We start from the raw sequence: 13976 nt of genomic DNA on the forward strand, positions 1-13976 counted from the left end.
AGTGTCTCGCCTTAATTTGCATAAAAAAATGAAATCTCAGACAACTTGCAATGGTGTTTTTCTTAGTTATTATGTAATATGGAATACATCACATATCATATATACACTGGGAACATTTAAGAGTGATATTGATTGAATATGTATAGACTAGACGGATTTCAGAAAAATGGCCTTCTATAAGAAGTGAGGAGCATTTATGGGTACAAGTCGGGAACCGGCCAACCTTACATATTTCAAGGGTGCTGAGTCCAAAAAAACTGGTTCCCAAGCGAAATTTTGAGTTTTTGACCTTCTAATTTGCATATCAAAATGGCCACCAAATTGCCTATCTTGCTCAGTCGTTGGACCATTTTCCCCTAGTTTTTTTGTAAGTAGGCAATCAAGATGAGGAAATTAAGTTTCTAGATCGATAGTCAAGGGTCAGAGCAAAGATATAATGGAGGCTCACTGCCTTTTTTTATGTATATATATGCAAAATACCAACTTTTAAGGTGAAATTGAGCATTATTTGTGTAATTTTTTTAAGGCCGACATACATATTCAATCAATATCACTCTTAAATGTTCCCAGTGTATATATGATATGTGATGTATTCCATATTACATAATAACTAAGAAAAACACCATTGCAAGTTGTCTGAGATTTTATTTTTTTATGCAAATTAAGCATTTGTTCTCTAAATTCTAAGACGGGAAAAACCCAGGTGAATAGGGAAAAATATTCAAAAAGAGACCACCATGAAACTTCCCAAGTTGAATATTTAGATCAGGACATAGCATGGTCAGTCCCATCTCTGAGGACCTTTTGCCTGAGGTGAATGTAACAGCAAAGAGGATCATAACAGTTTCACACGCTTTGGTAAAAATTTTTTTTTTTTTTTGACAAACATGGTCAATATTCCTTAGTTATTGATTGAACTTCTTACCCTATTTATCCAAAATGATACTTTTTCAACCATAATGGGTCAAAATTTAGGGCCATATGATTTCCGCGATCACAGAATCCGCAATTCCGTCCGCGGAATCTAGTTTTAACGTGGAATTTCGCAGAATTGTACATATTTGTAATGGAGTGCCGGTACTCACTAACGTTTATAGGCTCGGCTGCTTTCAGACGCTTCCATGTCTCTGAATGGCGCATATGCGTGGCATTCAGTGAGAAAAATTATCCTTAATTTTTCAGCCAAAAAATGATCCTTAATTTTGTATTTATTGTCAACGCAGAGCGGCAGCCAGCAGACCATAGCAGGCTGTATAAGCGTGCTCATTGGCTGCCCTGCGGCAACTGCAGCAGCCTACCAGTGAGCCCTGCGTGACGTCGCGCCCTCCACGCGCCTCAGCCCACCAGATTGGGTGTGGCTAGCGTGTATAAAAGAGGCTGAAAGGCTGAAATTCTGGTTTTCATAGACTGAAGCGAATAAGCTCGTGGCGCGACACGGCAGGTTACGCAATACTCGTTCCCTTTTCTAGAGAGAACTGAGGCTACGTTAGGTAACCGAGTACGTTCTCTTGTGAGAGGTTATCTCGTATTGCGTAAGTTGCTTACGCTACGGGAACCCCTTGTCAACGCCGTGCGCGCCGAGCATCCACTGCATGAGTCCCAGTGGAGCCTGGGGAACACAACATGCGGGAACAGGCGGCCAGCAACGCGGGCCAGCACATGTCATAAGCACTTCATAGGAATACAGAGCGGCTCTGCCGGTCTAAGTATAAGCATGGAGAATGCGGCCAGCAGCGCGGGCCGGCACAGTACATAAGCACATCATAGGGAGAATATAGAGCGGCTTTGCCTGGTCTATGTATAGAGAGTATAACCCCTAGCGCAGCTGAGTGGAGAATAGGCGGCCAGCTACGCAGGCCAGCTCCAGTGCACAAGCGCGTGATGTGGAAAATACAGAGCGGCTCCACCGGCCTGTATATAGAGAATCTCATCCCTTAGTGCAGCTCACCAGAAAAGCTAGTAGTACAGGAAAGTAGTCTGCACATGAACGACTGGGCAGAACATACATATCACTTAAACTGATATCAGTTTAGCCTGCAAGGCGGGAACTTCCAGGTTATAAAATCTCACGAATGTAGAGGGGGAGGCCCAGCCTGCCACCATACAAATGTCGTGAATAGAAATCCCGCTGGACCAAGCCCACGATGAGGCTATGCCTTTAGTGGAATGGGCTCTGATGCCCAAAAGGGCACTGCAGGTGTTTGGACGCATAAGCTGCTGCAATAGCGTCCACTATCCATCTGGACAGGTTCTGTTTCGAGGTGGCGAGACCCCTGGTGCACCCACCAAACGAAACAAAGAGCTGCTCAGATTGCCTAAAGGCGGCGGAGCGTGTAATGTAAACTCTCAGCGCCCTGACGGGGCATAAGAGGTTATCACTGTCCTCACTATCGGATGCTGGCAGTGCCGACAGGGAGATGATCTGCGCCCTAAAGGGAATGCCAATCGCTTTGGGGACGTACCCGTGTCTCGGTTTGAGGATGACTTTGGAGTCATTTGGTCCGAATTCGAGACATGCGGGGCTAACAGACAGTGCATGTAGATCCCCCACGCGTTTTACTGACGACAGACCTGTCAGAAAACGGTTTTGAGCAAAAGGTATTTCAGATCCACAGATTCTAGCGGTTCAAAGGGAAACGCTTTCAGGGCCTCTAGGACCAGAGCAAGATCCCAAATAGGAACTGAGGGGGACCGCGGGGGGTTCACCATCCTGGCTCCTCTAAGGAAGCGAATGATAAGCTCGCTCCTTCCTATTGCACGGCTGCACGTCGTTTCCGTGAACGCTGCAATAGCCGCAACATACACTTTGAGCATGGAGGATGACCCGCCCTTGTTCAACAGCTCTTGTAGGAAGGAGAGCACCCGTGAAACCCCACATGTGTGTGGATCCAGGCTCTTAGTAGCGCACCATTTGGAGAACACTGACCATTTAGACGCATAGAGCCTTCACGTGGAAGGAGCTCTAGACTGCGTGATCGTGTTTACGACCCCTTCTGGCAAATCAACGGGTATCCGTTAATTATCCAGGCATTCATGCTTGATAGAGAAGATCTTTCCTCACTGGGATCGGCCATGGGGCTGAGTGCGACAGCCTAACTAGCTCTGGGTACCAGATTTGGTTCTCCCATCGCGGGGCTATGAGGAGCACTGAGTGGCGCGTTTCCCTGATCTTCTTGATTACCTGTGGTAACAGCGAGATCGGAGGGAAAGCATACAGCGGGCGGCTGGGCCAGGTTTGGGCCAGCACGTCCTCGCTCTTTGAGAAAAACGTCGGGCAGTGAGCGTTGTCTTTTGACCCAAAAAGGTCGACTTCCACCCTGCCAAACAGGCGCCACAGTAGCTGGACTGTCTGGGGGTACAGGAATCATTCTCCCGGGGGAATGTTGTCTCTGGACAGTCTGTCTGGACCGACATTCAGGTGGCCTGGCACGTGCGCGGCTCCCAGATTCCTGGATCTGACACCACCCTGTCGGTTCACGTAGGACACCACGGACATGTTGTCCGAGCGGACTAGCACATGGTGGTCCCGTATATGTGTGAGGAAGCGCTTGAGCGCGTTCTCGATCACTATTATCTCCAAACAGTTTATGTGGAGGCATTTCTCCTGGTCTGACCACAGGCCAAAGACCGGTTTGCCCTCGAAAAGAGCGCCCCCACCTAAGTTGGATGCTTCCGTCAAGATAACTTTTCGGTGCGAGACGGCTCCCATTGTCACTCCCCGCTGGTACCAGTCGGCTGCTAACCAGGGTCTCAGTGCTGAAACGCAGCTCCGAGTCACTCTGATTCGAATGCCGCCGGACGCCCAGGCTCGGTGAGGCACTCGAGCGTTCAACCAGCGTTGTAGCGGGCGCATACGCAGTAGACCCAGCTGAAGCACTGCTGCAGCTGATGCCATACAACCCAGCATCCTCTGAAATGTTTTTAGAGGTGCGGCGCTGCCCAACTGGAAAGACGCGGCCAGGCGTCGGATAGTGTCGACAGCCGGGCCGTCATTGCCACAGAGTCCAGTTCCAAACCCAGAAAAGAGGTTGACTGACTGGGCAGTAATGAGCTTTTGGTCCAGTTGACCGTGAGACCCAGGCTTTCCAGGTGGCTGAGAAGCACTGTTCTGTGAGAGATAAGTTCTTCCTCTGACTGTGCTAGAATCAGCCAATCGTCCAAATAGTTCAAAATGCGCATGCCCTTACCTCTCAGGGGAGCGAAAGCCGTGTCCATGGACTTCGTGAATGTATGGGGTGCTAAAGACAGGCCGAACGGCAGGACGGTGTACTGATATACCTGACCGTTGAAGGCGAATCTCAAGAATGGCCTGTGACGGGGTATTATCTGGATTTGAAAGTAAGCGTCTTTCAGATCGAGGGGAAATAAACCCGTCCCTCGGGCGAATCTGCGTGAGGATCTGTCTGGTTGTGAGGATTTTGAACGGTCTTTTCATAAGAGCTTTGTTCAAATATCTCAGATCTAAAATCGTTCTGAGAGCTCCGTCCTTCTTGGGCACGAGGAAGTAACGGCTATAAAAGCCTGACTCACTCAGAGAAGGGTGTACTGGTTCTATGGCCCCTTTGCACAGAAGTTTCGCTATTCCTGCACGAAGTAGGTGTGCTACTTCCCCATTCACTCTCGTCTCGGTTCGCGCTCGAAAGCGCGGGGGACGGCGAGCAAACTGCAATGAATAGCCCTCTCTTACTGTGCTCAGCACCCATTCTGACGCACCTGGAATAGCTTCCCACACTTTCGCATGTACGGCTAGGGGCAGAATGGCCTCCGGGCTCCGATTGCCGCATTGCGTGGGCGCAGTGCGTGCAATCTCGGTGCTTGAATACGGCGGCTCGCAGACAGCGATGGCTGGCCGTTTTACGCACGATGTCCCGGAGGAAGTTACAAGGTGTTTTTTTTTCCTATTCACCTGGGTTTTTCCCGTCTTAGAATTTAGAGGACAAATGCTTAATTTGCATAAAAATAAATCTCAGACAACTTGCAATGGTGTTTTTCTTAGTTATTATGTAATATGGAATACATCACATATCATATATACACTGGGAACATTTAAGAGTGATATTGATTGAATATGTATGTCGGCCTTAAAAAATTACACAAATAATGTTTAATTTCACCTTAAAAGTTGGTATTTTGCATATATATATACATAAAAAAGGCAGTGAGCCTCCATTATATCTTTGCTCTGACCCTTGACTATCGATCTAGAAACTTAATTTCCTCAACTTGATTGCCTACTTACAAAACAAATAGGGGAAAATGGTCCAACGACTGAGCAAGATAGGCAATTTGGCGGCCATTTTGATATGCAAATTAGAAGGTCAAAAACTCACAATTTCGCCTGGGAACCAGTTTTTTTGGATTCAGCACCCTTGAAATATGTAAAGTAGGCCGGTTCCCGACTTGTACCCATAAATGCTCCTCACTTTCACTTTTTGGGTACATCCCATCTAGACTATACGTCTATCTAAGCTATCCATAACATGCGTGAAATAGACCCGGAGATCGCCGGATCGAATCCCGCTCGTCCAAACTTTTAATATGAGTTTAATATGAGATTAATGTTATTTATCTACACATTTAAGTCCAGATAATTCTGTCATGTGTAGAAATTAAAACATGTTTATCATTTTAGTGTAACGTTAGTTGTTGTAGCAATTTAGGTAAACAATAAACGTCCAAACCCCTATTATATATTTTTTATATAATCACAACAATTATTAATAGTGGTAGTATTATTAATAATAATAGTAGTAATAATAATCAGGTACATAAATAACTTAAGGCATAACTAAACATAAACTAAAATAAATGCTTCTCATCTATTATTATTATTATTATTATTTAAAATATATATTATTATTATTAATAATAATAGTAATATTGATAGTAGCAATTTAGGTAAACAATAATAATAATGATAAGAGGAAGAAGAAAAAACACAGAAACGTCCAAATCCCTATTATATATTTTTTATATAATCACAACAATTATTAATAGTGGTAGTATTATTAATAATAATAGTAGTAATAATAATCAGGTACACAAATAACTTAAGACGTAACTAAACATAAATAAACTAAAATAAATGTTTCTCATCTATTATTATTATTATTATTATTATTTAAAATATATATTATTATTAATAATAATAGTAATAATGATAGTAGCAATTTAGGTAAACAATAATAATAATGATAAGAGGAAGAAGAAAAAACACAGAAAACGTCCAAATCCCTATTATATATTTTTAATATAATCACAACAATTATTAATAGTAGTAGTATTAATAATAATAATAGTAGTAATAATAATCAGGTACATTAAGGCATAACTAAACATAATTAAAATAAATGCTTCTCATCTATTATTATTATTTAAAATATATATTATTATTAATAATAATAGTAATAATGATAGTAGCAATTTAGGTAAACAATAATAATAATGATAAGAGGAAGAAGAAAAAACACAGAAACGTCCAAATCCCTATTATATATTTTTAATATAATCACAACAATTATTGATAGTGGTAGTATTAATAATAATAACAGTAGTAATAATAATCATAAATAACATAAACAACTATAACATAAATAACTTAAGTCACAACATAAATAAACTAAAATAAATGCTTCTCATCTATTATTATTATTTAAAATATATATTATTAATAATAAAAATAGTAATAATGATAGTAATGATAATCAGGTACATAAATAACTTAAGGCATAAGTTAACATAACAAAATAACTAAAATAAACTTCTCATCCAGGCAACCACCTGTTGCCCTGTGACAGCTACTAACAGGACCATTAAAACAATGGACCACCAATCTCTGGATAGTTTCTTTTCCTAGGCCAAGTACATTTCACTTAACTCCAATAATAATTAAATTACCTGATACAATATACCTGTCTTTCTCTCGTATTCTAAAAACTGTAAACAAATGTAATCAAATAAAGTGTAAAATAAATAAAATGAACAAAACAAAAATAAAGGTACAAACACAACACCCATTATCACCATCATACTCACACATGTGTTATACATTTTAGAGACAGCTGTCATTGTTGGAGAATTGCTCTATAATCAAACATTAATCAAATAAATAAATAAAAATAACGTGCTGAAAGAGCAATTTTAAGAAGATGGAGGGTTGTCATTTCCTGGCTTTTTTTTCCTATAACCTCGTTCCATCAGCACAGCCCTCCATTCACCATATGTTTGAGTCTCAGACTCTTCGCAGTACCAGTTCCCAAAGTACTGAAGATGTGATGGTGGCTTTCTCTCTTTGTTGCACTTTCTGCAAAGAATGACGTCTGTCTTCCTCACATACTTTCTTGTGACAGTTCCAGTCTGCTCCCTCTCCTGTTTTCTCTTTCTGTATTGCTGAGTGGAGTAAGGAACGGCTTGACTGGATGTCTGTGTCTGAGCTGATGGTGGCATAGCTGAAGGTAATGGGAGGCTATAGAACATCACCTGTGAGGTACCAGGCACTGTAGGAAGCTGCACAGGTGGTGCAATGAAAGGGAGAGAGACAGGTGGTGCTGGTGCAATGACACGAAGTCCCTGATGTGATGGTGGAGCCTGGAAGATGGCCTGAGGTTGCGACCTCCCCTTGAGTTTTGCCTCCCCAGCAGTGTTTGGTGGCAGGATATAAAGGTGAGGCTCAGCCAAATTGCCAGAATAGAGAGTCGGCCCTTTCTGCATAGCCGCAGGAAGGTTCTCAGGTCCTGCCATGGGTGCTTCAGGGGCTTGGATACCCTGCTTCAAAATATCCTGTTCTTGTGACTTGCAACGCCTGCTGAACCTGGGAAAACATAAAGCAAATAAATATTAAAAAACATTTAAGCAATAATACAAAAGATGGTGTCATCAAGTACTATTTGATCACGACTATGATGCAACAGCGTGACACAGCTGAGATCACAGAGCAATTGATCACACCCTCGTCTCGTGTATCATTGCTTTTGTAAAACGCCGCTGGTACTGTAACTGTTCGTTTGTATGTGTGTTGGAAAGCTGTTTATGGAGATGGAACGTTGTAATGATTATGGATACTTGCAGTCTTTTGAATACCGTGTCGTGAGCAATAAATCTTATCTTTCATAATGGAGAAGAAAGCAGAAGTTAGACTCTTGTTGATTTGTTTCTAGACCCGTCAAAGCAGCCATAGCTATATTAAGTCAACCGCGTCAATTACTTGAACCCTCTGTGTGGCCCTCAGCTGCTTTAAATTTAGGCTTAGCTGTAACAATGCTAATTTACTCACCATTGTGTGACTGTTGCAGCATTAACTTCTGGGAGCTGGATGGTGGTCTCGCTCATCACCTTAGCATTGGTGAGGATGCACTCTCGGATGTGCTTGTAAGCACGTACCACCATTGTGAAGCGGGACACCCTCACTCCATCACACCGCACCACGTTTGGGTAGAGGGCACAGAGCCTTGTGAAGATGGCCTCCACCACTCGATTGCAGTCAGGCCACTGTGCAGGACTATGAGCCCCAACGAAACACCTGCAAATTACAGCAGAATACATATTATTAATTTCAATTAGTGATCCTTACTCTGTTATTTGTATCCCTTTTCTATTCTGTCTGTTTTGCTTTGTGTTGTCTAGATGTTAATTTTTAATACCTGTGCATAGTTATGTTGTCTTGTTTATTTTATTCAAAACTTTTAAGACAATCAAGAACCTGTGTTTGCTAAATTTAACATACCTTTTGGTGCTCTCCACACCTGGTGCCACAATCTTTTTAGTGGCCCTGAATCGTCCCTGTTTTAGGGAGGTTTGGTGACGTGGTGAGTAAATGGTCTTCCTCTTGTCATACTCCCCCAATGCCTGCCATAAGGTGATTATCTTGACGCACTCTTCTCCAGTCAAGGCCAGGCGGTGGTCTCTGAGGCTAACCAAAAACTCTGCCAAGTCCTGCACAGCTCCATACCCCTCAATATTATCAGGTCCAACAGAATCCTAAAATGAAAGATAATTTAGGAACTTTTGATAGCAGCAATAAATACAAATATTCACATGAAAGCACAGCCAACATAACCCATATTTTGTTTACACAAGTTAATGAACATTAAAAACGAAACTGGGCCCTTACATCATGTGAAGTGTTCTCTTCAGATGTCGGAAGACCAGTTTCTGCCGATAATTGGTCCACTGGGACTACATGAAAAAGGTAAACATTTAGTTTAAATTTGTATTTTTGCCTTTCAATACGACATATATACATATAGAGTTAGTGTGACAACAATTACCAAAACCATTACCAAAACCTCTATGAATACTTTGGTAAACTCACAGCTATATGCTCCAGGAAAGAGTCCTGGCTTTGAATGACTGTGCGGTGAGCTGGTGACAGGAGATGTCAATGGTGATGGAGGGACCACAGACAGTGATGCCATGGAGCTGGTGACAGGAGATGTCAATGGTGATGGAGGGACCACAGACAGTGATGCCATGGAGCTGGTGACAGGAGATGTCAATGGTGATGGAGGGACCACAGACAGTGATGCCATGGAGCTGGTGACAGGAGATGTCACTGGTGATGGAGGGATCACAGACAGTGATACCATGGAGCTGGTGACAGGAGATGTCAATGGTGATGGAGGGACCACAGACAGTGATGCCATGGAGCTGGTGACAGGAGATGTCACTGGTGATGGAGGGATCACAGACAGTGATGCCATGGAGCTGGTGACAGGAGATGTCAATGGTGATGGAGGGACCACAGACAGTGATGCCATGGAGCTGGTGACAGGAGATGTCAATGGTGATGGAGGGATTGGAGATGATGCTGCAGACACTGATGCTTGTGAAGAGGCAGAAGGTGTCCGTTCTGTATCAAAGGTGGGGACAGTGATGTCCTGAAACTCCTCAAGTTCAGCATAACCTTCATCCACTTCTATACCAACCTCAGTGGTCTCTGACTCTTCAATGGCCAACTTGTAGTCCTGCAGAACTTTACCAGTTTGCTGGTAAAGGTATTCCACTCCGATAAGCTCACCTTTAAAATATTAAAACAATGACAATTAGATAATATGCCAGGATGTTATATTATAACTCAGTGGTTAAATGGTATGTGTACACTTGAATGAAATTGTCACCAAAAACAACAAATAGTTATCTACCAGTGTACTTTCTTGGCCCAACATAAGGGATGATTTTCTTGCCCATAACCTCCTCTGCAAGAGTATTGACAGCATGACGCAGAAGATGATTGTAGGAATGTGGCTGTTGCTCATCAGTTGTTGCTGCCACAGCCCGGTCCTCATTCCACCTTGCAAGTCCATCCAAAAGATACGCCTGGAAGAAGGTGTCACTTGCCAGCGTACCTGTAAATTCAAAAAAGAAAAATAAGACCACACAAAAATGTCATATGGATACACAAATAGCTGTTCTTGCAATTCTCATACTTATTTTAAAATATAATTAAATCGAATCTTATTTTAACAGTTCAGTGAAGTCACTTATTTACCTGGGATGAATCTGTTAAGGTGCAGGTGAAATGACTCAAGCGAAGTGGAACCTCTGGCACAGCGGTAGGTTGGCAGACGGTGCCCTCCCTTAACTAAAGTGCCCGTCTGCATGTAGAGCTGCACACCCAGAGGATCCTGGATGCAGGCCACATGCTTCCGCTGGGACTTCAAGATCTCTCTCATCCGGGCTGAGTTTATAAGTGGGACCCCCATGGTGTCACGACCAGCATCTCCATCAAATGCCTGAATATGGCTCTCAATCAGCGCCAGGGTCTCCTTGGTCCCACGAGTCGTTCTCCTGCAATGGAGGGCTAGCTCGCTACGGCTGATACAGCGCAGCACATCAGCCTCGGATGAAGGTTTCCAGTCAGCTTCTAGCTCTGCACGTTTTGCCTTCTTCAGGGCCGTCAGGTCGACCTGGTCCCACATGAAAATACAGTGGCTGAGGCGACTCATAAATGTGGCATACAACTGGTGTGAGTCGGTGGTGCAACCCACAGCAAACCTCCGCATGAAGTGCCATATATCTAACCGGATGGTCATTTGCTCCCACTCTTCAAACATCCTCCTCAGAAGAGTGTTGCCACAGCAGTCTCGGTCGACATACAGTACCTCGGGAGGAGCCACCCCAGCCACTCTGTACCGCCTGATGAGGCCTTCAATCATTGGCCCGAGACCAAAACCTTCACTGGCTGTGAGCACGGACATGATCACCTGTCCATGCTCATTTCCAACATTGGTTGCCCAGGTAGCAGTGCCATAGCTGCGTCCTGCTAGTTTTCTGGCCACTTTTTTGGTAGAATCCATTTTTAAGATCCGACCATATTGTGATGTTATTGTGGCCTTGATCTCATCCAGCCTTTGCAGGACATCCTGGGCATACACCTGTATCAGCCACCGGTGCTTAGGGACAGAAGGCATTGAAGGAGGAGGTTCAAATGTCACAGGCAGGATCAGGCTCGACGTGACAGCACTGGCAATCCCCTTGCAATCTGTCAGATACTGGACTGTCTTTTGCAACCACACCTCAGCATGACGCTCCTGCAGCTTGCGCTGGATCTGGCTGCTGCTGTTTCCCAGCCCTCGCTGACGCATCAAACTTACTACCTCGACGTCACATGCAAGTTTTGATGTAAGAATGCAAGGGAACTGCACCCTGTGGCCAATGTCGAGCTGGGAGACGATATCATGGCTCCAGCTGATTACCTTCCTCTTACATCTTCGGCAGGCCAGGTACTCAGATGCCACAAAGTATATCTTACCCAAGGCAAACACCTGCCTGATCTTTTGATGCAAGCCAGCTGAGGTCAGAAGTTCTTTCTGACAGTCTGGATGTGGACAGGTCAGGTTCACTTGCCACAGTTTTCGTGGCATCCAGAGCAGCAGGGAATGGCCAAAGTAATTCTCCAAGGGAGGACAATTACTGGTCTTCAGTGGAACCTGTGGAGGATACCACCAAAGTTTGGTCACCCTGCTAAAGATCAGCTCAGGATGTCCCTGTGCTGTCCACCTGAACAGGGCCTTGGAAATCCACCTCTGATCCACTTCAGGCAGAGTGTGTATCCATCCAGCTGGAAGACAGACTTGTCGTGCTGGGGAAAAAAACAAAAACAGACATAAATACATTAAAAAACAAATGCAAATTCACATTGCTTCCCTTTACTTTTTTATCCCTGGAATGGAAACTTGAATATTTTGTTGTATGTTTTAAATAATTATATACGTACATGCCAGATGTGCCTTCTCACACTTAGTTGCCTCTGCCAGCAGTGTGCTGTCATCTATCTCAATGGACACAGTCGGGCGGGTGAGGGTGGCTGAGGTCCCTGTGGCTGCCTCAATGGACACAGTCGGGCGGGTGAGGGTGGCTGAGGGCCCTGTGGCTGCCTCAATGGACACAGTCGGGCGGGTGAGGGTGGCTGAGGGCCCTGTGGCTGCCTCAATGGACACAGTTGGGCGGGTGAGGGTGGCTGAGGGCCGCGTACGTGCCTGGGTCAAAGCTACAAAACAAAAGTCAAGTCAAGTCACCTTTATTTATATAGCGCTTTTTACAATACAGATTGTATCAAAGCAGCTTCACATTGATAACATGAAAATAATACAACAAAGTTTGTTTCTAGAAGAAAATTGCATCATTGTCAACCCATAAGGCAGATCAATAATATTGTTGAATATTAAATGTATGTGAAAACAAAACACAGGACAAACAGATAGACATGACTACAGAACAATAAATCCTAAAATCCTACAAAGTGATAAATACTAAACAAACCAAAAAAGTGTAATACAAATAAATGTTTGCTTACAAGGTGTGGCTTTGACGGGGGAAACCAGCCTTTCTATGGTCTTGGCCAGGCCTTTCTGGTCAGGCAACTTCCTAAACAAGAGGGAGCGGAGAGAGGCGGTGGAAGTATGGGTGGTGGTAGCGTGCTGGGTGGAGGCAGCGTGCTGGGTGGTAGCGTGCTGTGTGGAGGCAGCGTGCTGGGTGGTGGTAGCGTGCTGGGTGGTAGCGTGCTGGGTGGAGGCAGCGTGCTGGGTGGTGGTAGCGTGCTGGGTGGTGGTAGCGTGCTGGGGAGCTTTCCCAGCATATTGCTCTTCCTTCATGGCAATGGCAATTCTGCAAGAAGGAAAGAGCTCAAAATACTCCCTGAAACTCGCTTTGTTGTGGGCATGTTCTTGGGAGTCTTTGCTACCTCCTGTGGGGTCCCTCTTCATAGCTGCCACCAGGTAAGCAGCATACCCCAGGGCATTTTCAGCCACCCACCTGAATGTTTGCCAGCGAAATACACCAAACTGGATTTCAAAGAAACCCAGCAGGTGCTTTCTGTTAGCTAGATCTCCGTGGTGCTGACTTAAGCTTTTCTTGGCCTTGTCCAGCACTATCTCCGGGGACAGGGGTCTTGTGTACGGCTTTCCTTTGTTGGCCTCCTTCACCTTTGTCGCTTCCAATGTATCAGTCAGATTCAGGCTCCCATCAGCTCGTCTCCTGAAGCGAGGTTCCATCTAAATAAAAAAAAAGAAGATTAGATAAAGTCTATAAAGACTATAGAGAAACAGACAAACACATTTGGTATGTCTCTTGACGTTGATTGGTCAATTCTTGGTTAGTTACTAAGCTGAATCATGGTAGCGATACGAGCCGTGATTGGCCATAGCATACGAATCTTGGTTGCAGCCGGGAACGTGATTGGCTGTCATAACCAAGAATAGTAGGAATCTTGGTTGCAGCAGGGAACGTGATTGGCTGTCATAACCAAGAATAACCTCGATTTACAGGTGGCATGAAGAGGATCTGCCACTGGACCACAGGGGAAGACACATAGGCATTCAGTTAGCGCGAGTATTATTAGAGATCGTCAACAAGCTGGCGTTTGTTTGCAGGAGTGCGTGCAATACAACATGCTCGCTCACTGCAATATTGACATTTCCAGTCACCTGAACTTCAGAGGGAAATGAGAAATGTGTGAGGAGTGGAGGTCGGCCCGGCCG

This window comes from Rutilus rutilus (genome assembly GCF_951802725.1).
Source record: "Rutilus rutilus genome assembly, chromosome: 5".
NCBI lineage: Eukaryota > Metazoa > Chordata > Actinopteri > Cypriniformes > Leuciscidae > Rutilus > Rutilus rutilus.